General features: G+C 32.8%; 2 long non-coding RNA genes across 2 annotated transcripts in view; one reads left to right on the forward strand and one right to left on the reverse strand.

Annotated features, from left to right (window-relative positions):
- LOC118194113 (uncharacterized) overlaps positions 1-12,154 on the forward strand; it is a 122,702-nt gene that overhangs the window by 102,812 nt on the left and 7,736 nt on the right. The window contains exon 3 of the long non-coding RNA XR_004759049.2: positions 2,885-2,995. This is a non-coding gene — a long non-coding RNA (uncharacterized LOC118194113). The remainder of the gene's footprint in view (positions 1-2,884; positions 2,996-12,154) is intronic.
- Positions 1-12,154, reverse strand: part of LOC118194114 (uncharacterized) — a 78,757-nt gene that overhangs the window by 22,042 nt on the left and 44,561 nt on the right. The window lies entirely within an intron of this gene.

The following is a 12,154-nucleotide window of genomic DNA, read 5'->3' on the forward strand; positions in this document are numbered from 1 at the left end:
GTTAAATATACTAACTCGTGAACAATAAGCAGCATCTAGTATCTAATACAATTTTTTAGTTTCAGCAATTCCTAATATTTGGTAATATTCGGAATGGATAAAGAATCAATTATAATATTATTTCTTTAAATTTACTGTTGGTATTATGTGCTCTTCCATCAATTTTAGATTTACTGGTTAAGTGATGAAAATCGGAAACCGGTGGATGGTATGCTTGTTTCCCATTACACCAATTTTTATATAGTGCGTATTAAATAAATATTGTTAACACATCTAGTATTCGCATGCTATTTTATTTTCGTAATCCTTTTGAGGGATTTTCTAATAGTTATAAAGAACAAATTAATCGGCTTAAAGTACCGCAATGTGACAAATCTCTTTAAAAAAAAAAAAAAAAAAAAAAAAAAAATATTGGCTGGTGTAAATGAAAGGGCATATAAATAAACTTCATGTATGTATGTATATATATATATATATATATATATATATAACGTTTGTACATACATGTTATATATATAAAATATTATATATATGAATGAAAAGTAAAAATGAATAAAAATGAAAGATATAGATTCATTTAATTGTTTTTCTGAAAACATTATTATGGCCCACCAGCGGCCGAGCGGTAAAGACGCCGAACACTGGCAGTTCGGTCCCAGGTTCGAATCCCGCGAACGGGCTGGCTGCATGGGCGTTTTCGTGGTTTTCTTCATGTGTAACGTATATACGAGCCAGTTTCCCTTAGAAAGTCCTCCACGAAGGCATTCCTCCCTTTAGGCAGATAGCACTCGTGTGCTTTGCCATAATCGAATAATCTAACCTGAAAATATTATAATTTTGAAACTTTAATTTACGTCTTTATTGGTTCAGAAACGGCAGAATTACTCACTTCTTTCATTACAACAAACCCCTGATAACGACGCAGCGAAAGATGTAAATTTCATATTTCATTTTGGTTTTGGCAGGTATTGACCCTTTATATTGCAGTTTTCCACTAGTTTTTGTTTTTGAATATAATTTCTTTCGAAATTATTATGGGATAAATTTTAAACTTATTATTTGTTTTAATTTATTTTACATATGCATGCATATATATATATTAATGTGATTCGAATTTGCGCAGTATAAATGCATAGTTTTTTTTTTTTTTTTTTTTTTTTTTTTTTTTTTAAATTCTGTACAGTATAGGAAGCGTTTTTCTTTACAAAATTTTACATAAAGCAAACTTTTATAGATTACGCTATTGAAGATGGAATCACACTGTATACTTTTCAACCTGAGAAGCAGTAATCCCTTAACGAGGATGACATTTTCATGAATGATTGATGAAAAATGGAGCAGAGGAAAGAAAAATTAATCTTAGTGGAGATGCGAAAGAAATTTATGCTTCGATGTCTTTTTACTTGAGGAAAGTTTGCCAATCAGAATTCCTGACAAGTTCTTTTGATGAGCCTGATTCCACTTTGATGAATAGCATGTCACGGAAAATCTTATGGATTGCTCGCTAAAATAAGTCTTCTTGTACGCTGTGAGACTTTGATCAGTTCGAAGTTAGAGAAAAATTACCGAATACCATCTTTCGTCGGGAAGAGTTTTATAAGGAACACATAATAAAGAAAACATTAATAGTGACGCATAAAATATTCTTAAAGAATTAAATGTTTTCTTGTTTAAAAGAAAGACTGCATAAATTTTTGTAATTTTTCAAAATGCATATGAAAAATACTTAGTCATTAATTTTCCCCACGTAATTAATTTGAATTGCAAATGGTAAACTAAAAAGAAGGCAGGAGTTACTACCTCAGTAACAAGCAAACAAAAAGTGCAGTGATATATAGTCTTGATTACAATATTTAACCCTTAGATGAAATCTTGGAAACTCAAAGTGCTGATAAAATTTATATTTAAAATCAGTAACACGGGAACATAATATAATTTTGCATGAAAAGTTTCTAAATTCTAGTTTTGAGGTTGCTTTTGTTTATTTAAATACGAAACAATGTTCATTATAATATATAAAAGTAACTATTTTTTAATAATAACAACAAAACTTGATGTTAATAAAAATCGTGGATTTAAATTATTCCGAATTGAATATGGAATGAATTTTAAACGGATTATTTATTTTAATTAATTTTGGTAGTTAAAGCTTAATAAACCTTTGTAGAGTCATTAGGTTAATTGGAAGCAGAAAAGATGAAAAATATGCAACCGCTTTCGCCGGGAATCGAATCACGGACCTCTGGAATACCGGCCCAGCGTGCTACCGTTACACCACGAAGGCACGCTAGGGAAGTGAGAGAAATACCTTATATACTCCCCTTTTTAAAGGGCGACTAGGGTTTTATAGGACCTAGTCGCCAAATCCTGGGTCGGAGAATCATCATCCACAACCTTTTTAGTTCGGGCGCCACTTGTAGAGTCATTAGGTTAACTGTAAGCAGAAAAGATGAAAAATATGCAACCGTCTTCGCTGGGATTAGAACCACGGACCTCTGGAATACCGGCCCAGCGTGCTACTGTTACACCACCAAGGCACGCTAGGGAAGTGGGAGAAATACCTTATACCTTCTGCTATAATACAAACTTTATAGGACAAACGAAATCAAATATAGCTGAATAATTATATCCAAATTTAAAACTTTATTATGTATTTTTTAAACGTTTACTTAAGTTACATATATTCAGTTCTGGAGAGTTTTTTGTAGCCATTAAATGAGATATCTTTACCCCAAAATTAAAAGAAATGAAATATTTGAAAACTTTTCCTGTAAAACTCATTTAAACCTTTTGATTTCTGAGAAAATGCTTTCCATACGCTACTTTATCATTAAAATAGTTTTAATAATCTTCATGATTTAATGAACTGTCACTTTTCGTTTAGGTAAAAAAAGGGAACGCTGTATGTGATGAGCTCCTATCTTCTGAAGAATATGTATGAAAAGAAAAAAACCGAAAGAAAAGAAAAAAAAGGAAGAAAAAAAGGAAGAAAATAGTAATCCATATTCTATCATCCGAGATTAAAATATTTTTAATTTACAGCATATGTAAAAATTGGACATTTATTTTGTGTACTAACTATAATACATGTTTTTTACTAACTACAAATGTATTTAAACTAAATTTATTATTAAGGTAATTTAAATTTAAAGCAAATAACAAAAACTAATTTATTTTATCTTCAAGTCACTATCTGTTGTCTGAGAAAACAAGTTTCAGTATTAAGCTTCCTCTTATTTAGAAAAATAAGAAAATTTTACCTTAGTAATTTATTTTTACTTGTTGAAATTATTATAAAGAGCAATTTTATGTTGTAAAAATAAACTATTAAATCATGTTAAAATTATTCTTCAGAACAATTTTAAACTTTTATTGACTTTAAAAATGGAGTCTTGAAAATTTTTGAACCATTGTGTTATGTTACGTTGATTTACCGTATCACACATTTTTGATCCTCGCGATTTGGAAATTGTTGCTACTGAGATAATTTAAAACCTTTCAATTATATCGAAAATAGTCAGTTCTCAAAGTATAGTTATTCAGGAAAGCATAAGATATTTCATTTCTCGTTAAAATTTAATGAATTTGAAACTCCGTAAAAATATATCATTTGAATGCAATGAATAAATTTCTCAAAGATTTATTTTTCTAATTTTTAGTAATGTATTCAATTGGTGTTATTTAAATATAATTTATAATACATTCAATCAATAATTCCGAAGAACAGTTGCACCATTTTTGAAATCGATAAGAATATGTGTAACGGCATTTGTTATAACTCTGCACTAAATTGTTTCTTAACAATTTTCCATAAACATTTTGTTAAACAAGTGAAAGGAATCAATCTTCGCTAGCCTGGTTGTTCCCAACATGAAAATTACATTAGAAAAATTCGATTTGTTCTCGTTTCGATGCAATAGATTAGGTGCGCATTTAACAATCACAATCTGACTGTATGAAAGTATTGTTGAGCTCCTGGGAATTCGCAGTAATGTTGTAAATTTGTGAAAATATGGGCAGAATAATCAATCAATAGACTTTGCAAAAGCAATTTTAATAAAGGAAATAAATAGCGTTCGCGCCTACCCCTGCGGCGAGGGAAGGGGTGTAAACAGCTGTTCAAAACGCACAAAATCAGCAGTCAAACGTTGTAAATTAGGTAGGGTGTGTGTGTGTGTGTGATTATGGCAAAGCCTCGAGGGCTATCTGCCTAAGAGGAGGGATGCCTTCGTGGAGGACTTTCTAAGGGAAACTGGCTCGTATACACGTTACACATGGGTAAATTAGGTAGGAAAGATCAGAAATGACATTTTTTCCCTCTTGGCGCAATCCAGCCTAGTTTCGTTGCTGATTTTCATTGCAGTAAAGAAATAAAAAGACATGAGAAATAGACTAGTCAGGAGAGTTGAAAACATTGGTCTGCAGATGTATTGGCTGTCGGATCGACAGAAACGAAGTGTCGGTTGTTGTGCAGTATCGAAACAGAAGCATTAAATTGTTCCGTATATTCAGAAACATTTAGCCATTTATCGTCTGTAAGCACGCGTCTAAAGAACCTGTGTGTTATTTGACACTTTTGCGTTGTGAAAACAAATTGCGATTTATAAGTGTTCAAAACTTTCGTGTGTAAATGCTAATAAAGCTTACGCGGAGTATGGGCATAAATATGCAAAACAAAGTTGGGCATATGTGCGAGAAAGATAAAGATGCGAAATTGGAGGCCAGCTTTTCGTGTATGTTGCATCATTTTTTCCTCATACATGGACACATAAAAAAGATTGCCATGTGAAATTTGGATTTACCATGATATAGAGAACAAACTGATCACAAAACAGAGTACCATTTCTTATTAATTCCTCCTGTTTGCAAGGGATATACTAAAACGAAAAAAGACACTTTCTGGTTCAATGACTTTCTGGTTCAATCTTCTGGTTCAATCAATGGGGCACCGAGATCTGCCCTCTTAGCTAGATCCCTGATTTTACATAATCGAGATGACAGAGACCCCCCCCCCAGAATGCTTCAGCTTGGAGATGAATGAACGAGATAATATAGAGCAGTCCTCGGCATCTCAAGACTCTGAATGTCCCCAATCATTGGCGGCTAGTAAACAACATAAAATAACACAAGCCAAATTAAATAACCTGTAGAGATTTATATTTATTTTAACTAATAATTAAAATTTTAGTTCAGACTTTCCTATAAGCCTTCATTCCCCTAATTGCCAGTGCCAGAATAGTTAAATTTGGTAGCGCGCGTGGAAGAATGCAAATTGAGGAGGAATGTTTAACTACCGAAGCTTTAGAAGAGAAGTTAGAAAGTTGGGCTGTAGCTGCCGTCTGTGCCGTAGGTACGCTTGCTGATTGCTGGTTCAAGTGGCGTAATTGTATTTATCTGCTGCCACTAGTTTTGGAAGGGAGTTGAAGTTCGGGATCTCGCTGAGCCCTGTAGGTCAGTTTAGCTCTAGTTAAACATTTCAACTTTTGATTTTCAATCACCTGTTTTTCAGTTACGGCCGAAGTACAGGCGAAGTTTGTTAGCGTCGAGTTGACGCAGTGTAAATTTTAAAGAGTTAATAAAGGGTTTGAACCCTTCTTCTGTGTAGTTTCTTGCTACTCCTGTATCCAGATAGAAGTTAACCCACCTGGACACTACAAACCTAATCAGGAGCTTCCAAAATATAATAATGATTTATTGAATTTGTAGCTGCAACAATAAGATCATCGGGAAAATAAAACTGTTTCTGCTCTTTTTGAAGTAAACGAGAACCTGATTTTGTGCAATGGCATCGAAGATTTCTTCAACGATGAATATGTCACATATGTCAAAAAACTACCAACTTTTTATAGATTCTTTCAAGTTGTCTTTCGAAGTATTTTGCTGTATTATGATACTGTTCTTCCTTCGATACCTCTTGCTTATGTAGTTGATTTTATGGAAATTTATGAGGGTATGGAAAATATTCTTCTGTAATATTAGATTCGTATCATAAATTTGCTTTAATTTTAAGATTACTAAAATTTCGCTGGATTTAAAAAAGGGTTTAAATGGAATACTGTTTTTTTTCCTTTCTATCGACAGTCGTACCAGGACTTTTCATTACGAAAAGGACTTTTTTTACATCTTTCACAAATGGTATGTACTTCACAACCTTTTCCGAAGTCTAACAAAGATACTGATTCCCTTACTTCATATCTAAAAGCGACTGGTAAATAACTTTGTAAATGAGTAGTGAAATGATGGTACAATACACATTTGCACATCTAAGTTTGGGTAAGATGAAAGAAGGTATATTTAAATCTCAATACATGATTGATTATGTGATTTTTAGATTTCATTGAACCAGAAAGTTATTGTTGATTAACAAACAGCACTTACAAGGGAAAATAAAATACTAAAATTTGTAGAACAGTGTAATTTAAAAGAATTTTTTTAAAAAAGTAACTGTATTATATGTACCCACATTTATAAAATTTTGGAGTCATCAAGAAATCAGAGGAATAGAGTGTTTCAGAAATAAACAAAAGTTTCAGAAAATGTTAAATAAAGTCAGACGTGCAAAATATTACAAACACAGATTTAAAGAGGATTTCTGAACTCAACAGCGTCCTCTGGACAATAGTGTGAGGCGGTTACGTAAAGGACCCATGCAATTCACGAACCAGACAAGTAATATATCATTGTCTGTGAAATGGAGGCTGTCCCATAAGAGCTACTATAAATCATCGATATCAAAGGGCGGCATAGAAATAAATCACAGACAACTGGAATGAAATATCAGCCTGCATAAAGAATTACAAAAAAGTGCACTTTGTTCTTTAGTATTAGTACAACTCTGAAAGACTTCTGGGATTGTCTGCTTTTGCGAGCCGGCGGGATCTACTAAACTAAGATTCGCTGCAAGCATAGCATGACCGTGAACCATAGTCTCCAAACAGTACAGATAGTACATGAAGACAGAAAACGGCGTGAAATATGTCGCGTTTTATGATGATTTCCGATTTAACCTGCATTATAGAGATACCTGCACTGTAGGGAGGGCAGTACACGTATTAGAGGCTATTGTGGTAAGCACATTCCTTCTAATATACTTTTGAGTAGCATGGAGGGAAAACGGCTGTTGTGTTTGAGTAGAACTCCATATGTTTGTACTGGTGATTCCAGTTGCTACATTTTGATATGTCAAAAATGTTCTAACAGCTTAGATAATGCATTTCCTTTTGGTCATTCCTTGGTTTATATTCCGATAAGAAAACGCTTGGTTACATGCTGCACAGAATGCTGAAGTCTTCGAGATGCGGTAGATATCTTTTCCTCTCTCGCATATCCCCGACTGAAATGCATGAAATATCATCATTCGACAACTGGACAATTCGTTTCCTTCGGCAGTCAATATTAGTGAACTGTTTAACTCGAACTGCAGCAGCCTATCCGGCAATATCCCAGTGAGAAATAGGTTTTTCCCTGGGATATTGCCGGAAATCTTTGGTTCGATGCCGTGACATAGAAAAACAGCCATTACCATTCGTCGCAAATTTCCAAAATCTTATTTCCATGACATTAATATAATTTTACTGGTGTTAAAACTTTAAACGCGTATTTTCATTATTATGAGTAATACGTAATACAAATTTCTTTCCAATCTGATGAAAACTTTATGGCGTTATAAATTTTGTAAATACGAATATGTAAATATCATTAACTACAAGACCTCTAGTAATTCAAGCTAAAAGGTCTGTTGACGCTCAAAAGCATGAAGTGGCGACTGAGAAAAAATAGAACTTCAATTCGAATGAACTGTGAACTGAATTGAAGAAACTGTGCTTAAGAAAGTGAATTTATGCAGCTGATTTTTGAATAACTTTATATTTAGTGTTTCGATGAAAGCAAAGTGTCAGTGATTATTATGTCCGGAATTAGCTAAAGATTACAGTAGCTACGTTTATATTATAGAAATGAGTATAAGAATATGGAAATGAATCACGGTATGTAATTTAACGATTCTCTGACACATTCAGTAAATCTCACTTTACAATCAAACTTCACGAAAAATATTTTTATAGCACAGTGCCCACTTACTATTGTGTATTGCCCATTGTGACATCAGCCTCCTTTTTACTGGTTATTGCATTTAATTCACTCCAAGAATTCAAGAGAATAATAATAAAATTCAAAATATTAATCATTAAAAATTTCCATCAAGGAAACCAAATAAAATTTGGAGCAAATTAAGGGTTTGTTTCTTAATTTGCCCTCCTTAAATCATAAATTACATTTAATAATACTGTACAATCTGGCATCCAGATAATCGGTTGCGCAATTATCCCGGATTGTTTGAACCAGGATTATTCACAGCACTAAATAAATACAAAAAATGATAAAGTGTTTTCCCAAAAATATTTCCTTCCAAATTTTCAATAAATAAACGCGATTACCAAATTTAAATATTTTTATAAGAGATAATTTTTTAAAATGCGTGCATTAAAATTTTGTCAGTGCAATATCCATGTATGCATATTTTTCTTTTTTCGCCTTTTCTCTTCATAGATTTCTATATAGCAATGAGTTTTATAGTTTTTTATAGTTCGGTGAATTAAATGGGTACGTTCAAATTTGGTATCAGCTTTCGTAATATCTTCTGATCAGATTTCATCTACGTCAATAGTTTTTGGTAGATATCCAACTGCAATTTTTTTCGTGTAGGTATTACAACACAATCATCACTGTCTAAATTGTCCTTCCTTTCTTCAAATGCCGTTGTTCATCTATGCACCCCAATAAGTGTTTTATTACCTAGTTAATCAGTGTTCAGGTTGATGCGCTAAATCATGCTGACGGTATCAAACTGATTGAAACAATATTGTTCTCCGGTTTCCTCTGAATTATAAAATCAGCGAAAGAGTTTCATATCAAAAAATAATATTTTTACAATGTATTAAGATATACTTCCTCTTACTGCTTTTGCTAATTTATATCATCTTTTGCCTTCATTTTTCATAACGTTCCTGGTGATGCAGCATTTCCAAAATTTCATTAAATCTTTCACAACGAAGTCGCACGAAATGCTCGTGCATTCAGAGATCGGCGGGTCACCCGCACACTTGCGTCCACCTGGTGCTTTTCCCCAATCACATTAATGCACTGCTCATTGGTTTCGGGAGTTGTTAAATGAGATGCCAAACATTCCTTTGAAGCTACTAAAAGTAGCTCTCTTATTTGAATGCGTGTAAGGATTATGTTAATTTTATTAACAGTTAAATTTTGAGTTAAAGATCCTTTCCCATCGATTCTTAACTTCAACTTACTACTTCCGGCCAGAGCGTAGTTTTAGAATCACGTCTGAACGCATAATTAAGAAGAGCGGTATTTAACCTCGAAGTTCTTCTGTCTTAGTGAGAGAGATACCAGGTATTCTGTCTGCACGCGTCTGCCTTTTTAGGCTACTCTCTCGTAAGCTATTATTACGCTCAGCCGTACTTTAGGCCCTTGATAGCTTCGCAGTCTATTAACGTTAAGGGGCCAACTCTGTTAGAATCTTGATAGCTTCGGCTATATCTCTTTAGTTAAGATTAGGTTAGTATTATTCTTAGTCTCTTAACTTCAAGCCGAAGTGACGGCTTTATTGTACACTCCAAGACGGAGTTTTGTTAAACCTTAGTTGGAATAATAAAGTTTACCCTTTCTATCTTCTTGTTTCCTGTCACACGAACTCAAGCGATTATTCACTTATCAGTTCTTAAGATTCTTCACTTGCAACAGTAACTTAGAATTACAAAGTGAGGAACTCTACATGCGTATTTCCTTTCCTATGTCAGCGTTTAGCTAGTGATGCTCTCAGGGCACGATGCTAGGGCAGGATTGTCCTTAGGGCAGGATATCCTTAGGGCAGGATTGTAAATCCTTAAGGATAAACTGCCCACCGTGGGTGAAACCTCACAAATATCTCCAAGAGAGAAAGAAACGCTTAACTTAAGTAGGTTATTGTTAATGCTCTAGCATTCTACTTTGCAATGGGGAAAACAAATCCAATCCATGAAACATTCGTACACACGAGCGTTTCAGATGTTATAGAGGACTAATTTTGGACCGACGGATACGAAAGCTTTAAAGTAGCAGCATTTCTCCTGTTGTTGCTTTTATGGCCTGCGACATCATGCGGCGTAAAAGCCTTAAGTAACCTCTTGATCCAATAGTTGAATCAACGGTGTCGTTATATGGTGGAAGAAAAGCTATTTGTTTGTACAATTTCGTTTAAATTACAAAGACCAGTCGAATAACCTGAGGTATTATCTAACACAAAGAAAATCTTAAAATCTAATTCATTTTCTCTACTAAAACATTCTCTCGCAGGAAAAAAATAGTTCATTAACCAATCTTCAGATAACTCTACCCACGCTGAAAGCAATAGTACGTTGAGACTATTTTGTTTCTTGGTCAAATTTTAAGCAATTCTAGGATTTTCTTCAAGGTAACAAAACGCATTTTTTTTATATCACGCTTAATTTGCAGTGATAACAATATAAGAAAGCCTTCGGAAATTTTATATCTACGGCACGACATTAGTTGTAATGCGTAGCATTAATTCACTACTTATTTCGAGTTTTTGAATGCTTGCACGACTTTAACTGCTATGCACAGTATTACTTTTCTACTCATTTTGAATTTTTAATGCTTTAGTTCTCTTTTTGCTTTAGCAAGAATTCTTTAATTTTGGCCATTTCATGAGTCTATTTATAATATATTGTACAGACATTTTATTACATGCACTGTTTACTTTTTATATATCGTGCTGTTTAAAATGCACATTTTCGTTTCACAATTATTTCTTAGTCTATTAGAGCATTGCGGTACGACAATAACCTTATTCCTAAACTGTTATTTTACAAAAATCAATTTAAAAATATTTCAAAAGAAAATATAAAGTATTTATTTACGAAAGAAATATCCAGGTGAGGAATTATAAAAATTGTAAATAATCTAATTGGATATGATTATTTTGAAGTAGATTGATTATGTAATGAATTTCTAAAATTGTAACTAAGTTGAATTCTATTTTGTGATTACTTATTTAGTTAGAAAGATTATGTAATAAGCAATAATGTGTTTTTCAATTTTGAATTTATGCTAAAGGTTATGCAAATTTGATTAATTTAAATGAATAAGTGATTCAGTGTTTTAGAGAGATGGAAAATTTCGATTCACAAAATTCTTATAACAAAACATTTAGTTGTATCATGTATTACTCTAACTATGATGCTGAATTTATTCAGAATAAAGGTCGAGGTGACCCTACTGGCGAGGACAGAGAATCTTCGGAGGACGAGTTAAGGGCGAGCTACCCAGTATTTTAAATTAGTTAACTAGTTTATTTGGTTCTTTGATTGTTTCTCAGTTTTACCGGTTTGCCAGTATTGGCGGTACGGTTTATAAGTTGAATTTAGGTTTAAGTTTCTCTCATTGTTTATTGGCTTATAACACTTATAACATTTTTCAACAACACACTAACATTTTTCATTCTCTTGAAGTTCTGGTTTGTAGAAATGATATTCTCCTTAGTTTCACGCGGCGTTTTAGACAAATTGCTCTTTTCTGGTACTTGGAGATATTGTTCTCTAAATCTATGTATAAAATTTGTGTTACTAATTTTTCTTCAGTGAAAACATTTCTATAAAGAAATCGTTACACAGATTCGAATATGAGACTGATTGACATTTTTTTGGGCATTTACTCATCTTTTCTGTGTATTTTACAATTGTAATTAATCGTAAAATGTAAAATATATAACTGCTTTCCAGTCGTGTTACGATATCTCTCGGTGAATACAAGAAAGTTATAACTAATATTATTAATACGCAAATTTTTAGAATAAAAAAGTTTGCAACGAAACACATAAGAAGAACTACAAAACATATTAATAAATCTCCTCCTAGAACATCAAATTTCAAAACTCACAATTTCACGCACTTAAAAAGAGCTGGCATTAACATTATATTTCAAACTACTTGTTTACAGAGAAATGATAATTTTTACTCACACATGACAAGAAGATAACTATTGGATGACGTTTTACGAGTAATTTAATGTGAATATGTAATTAAAAACCTCTTTTCTTTTAAAATTTAGGCTAGGCTTTAACGAACGTACTACTCATTAA

This window comes from Stegodyphus dumicola, chromosome X1, assembly GCF_044657685.1.
Source record: "Stegodyphus dumicola isolate Sdum_Otavi_A_Nest chromosome X1, ASM4465768v1".
Lineage (NCBI taxonomy): Eukaryota > Metazoa > Arthropoda > Arachnida > Araneae > Eresidae > Stegodyphus > Stegodyphus dumicola.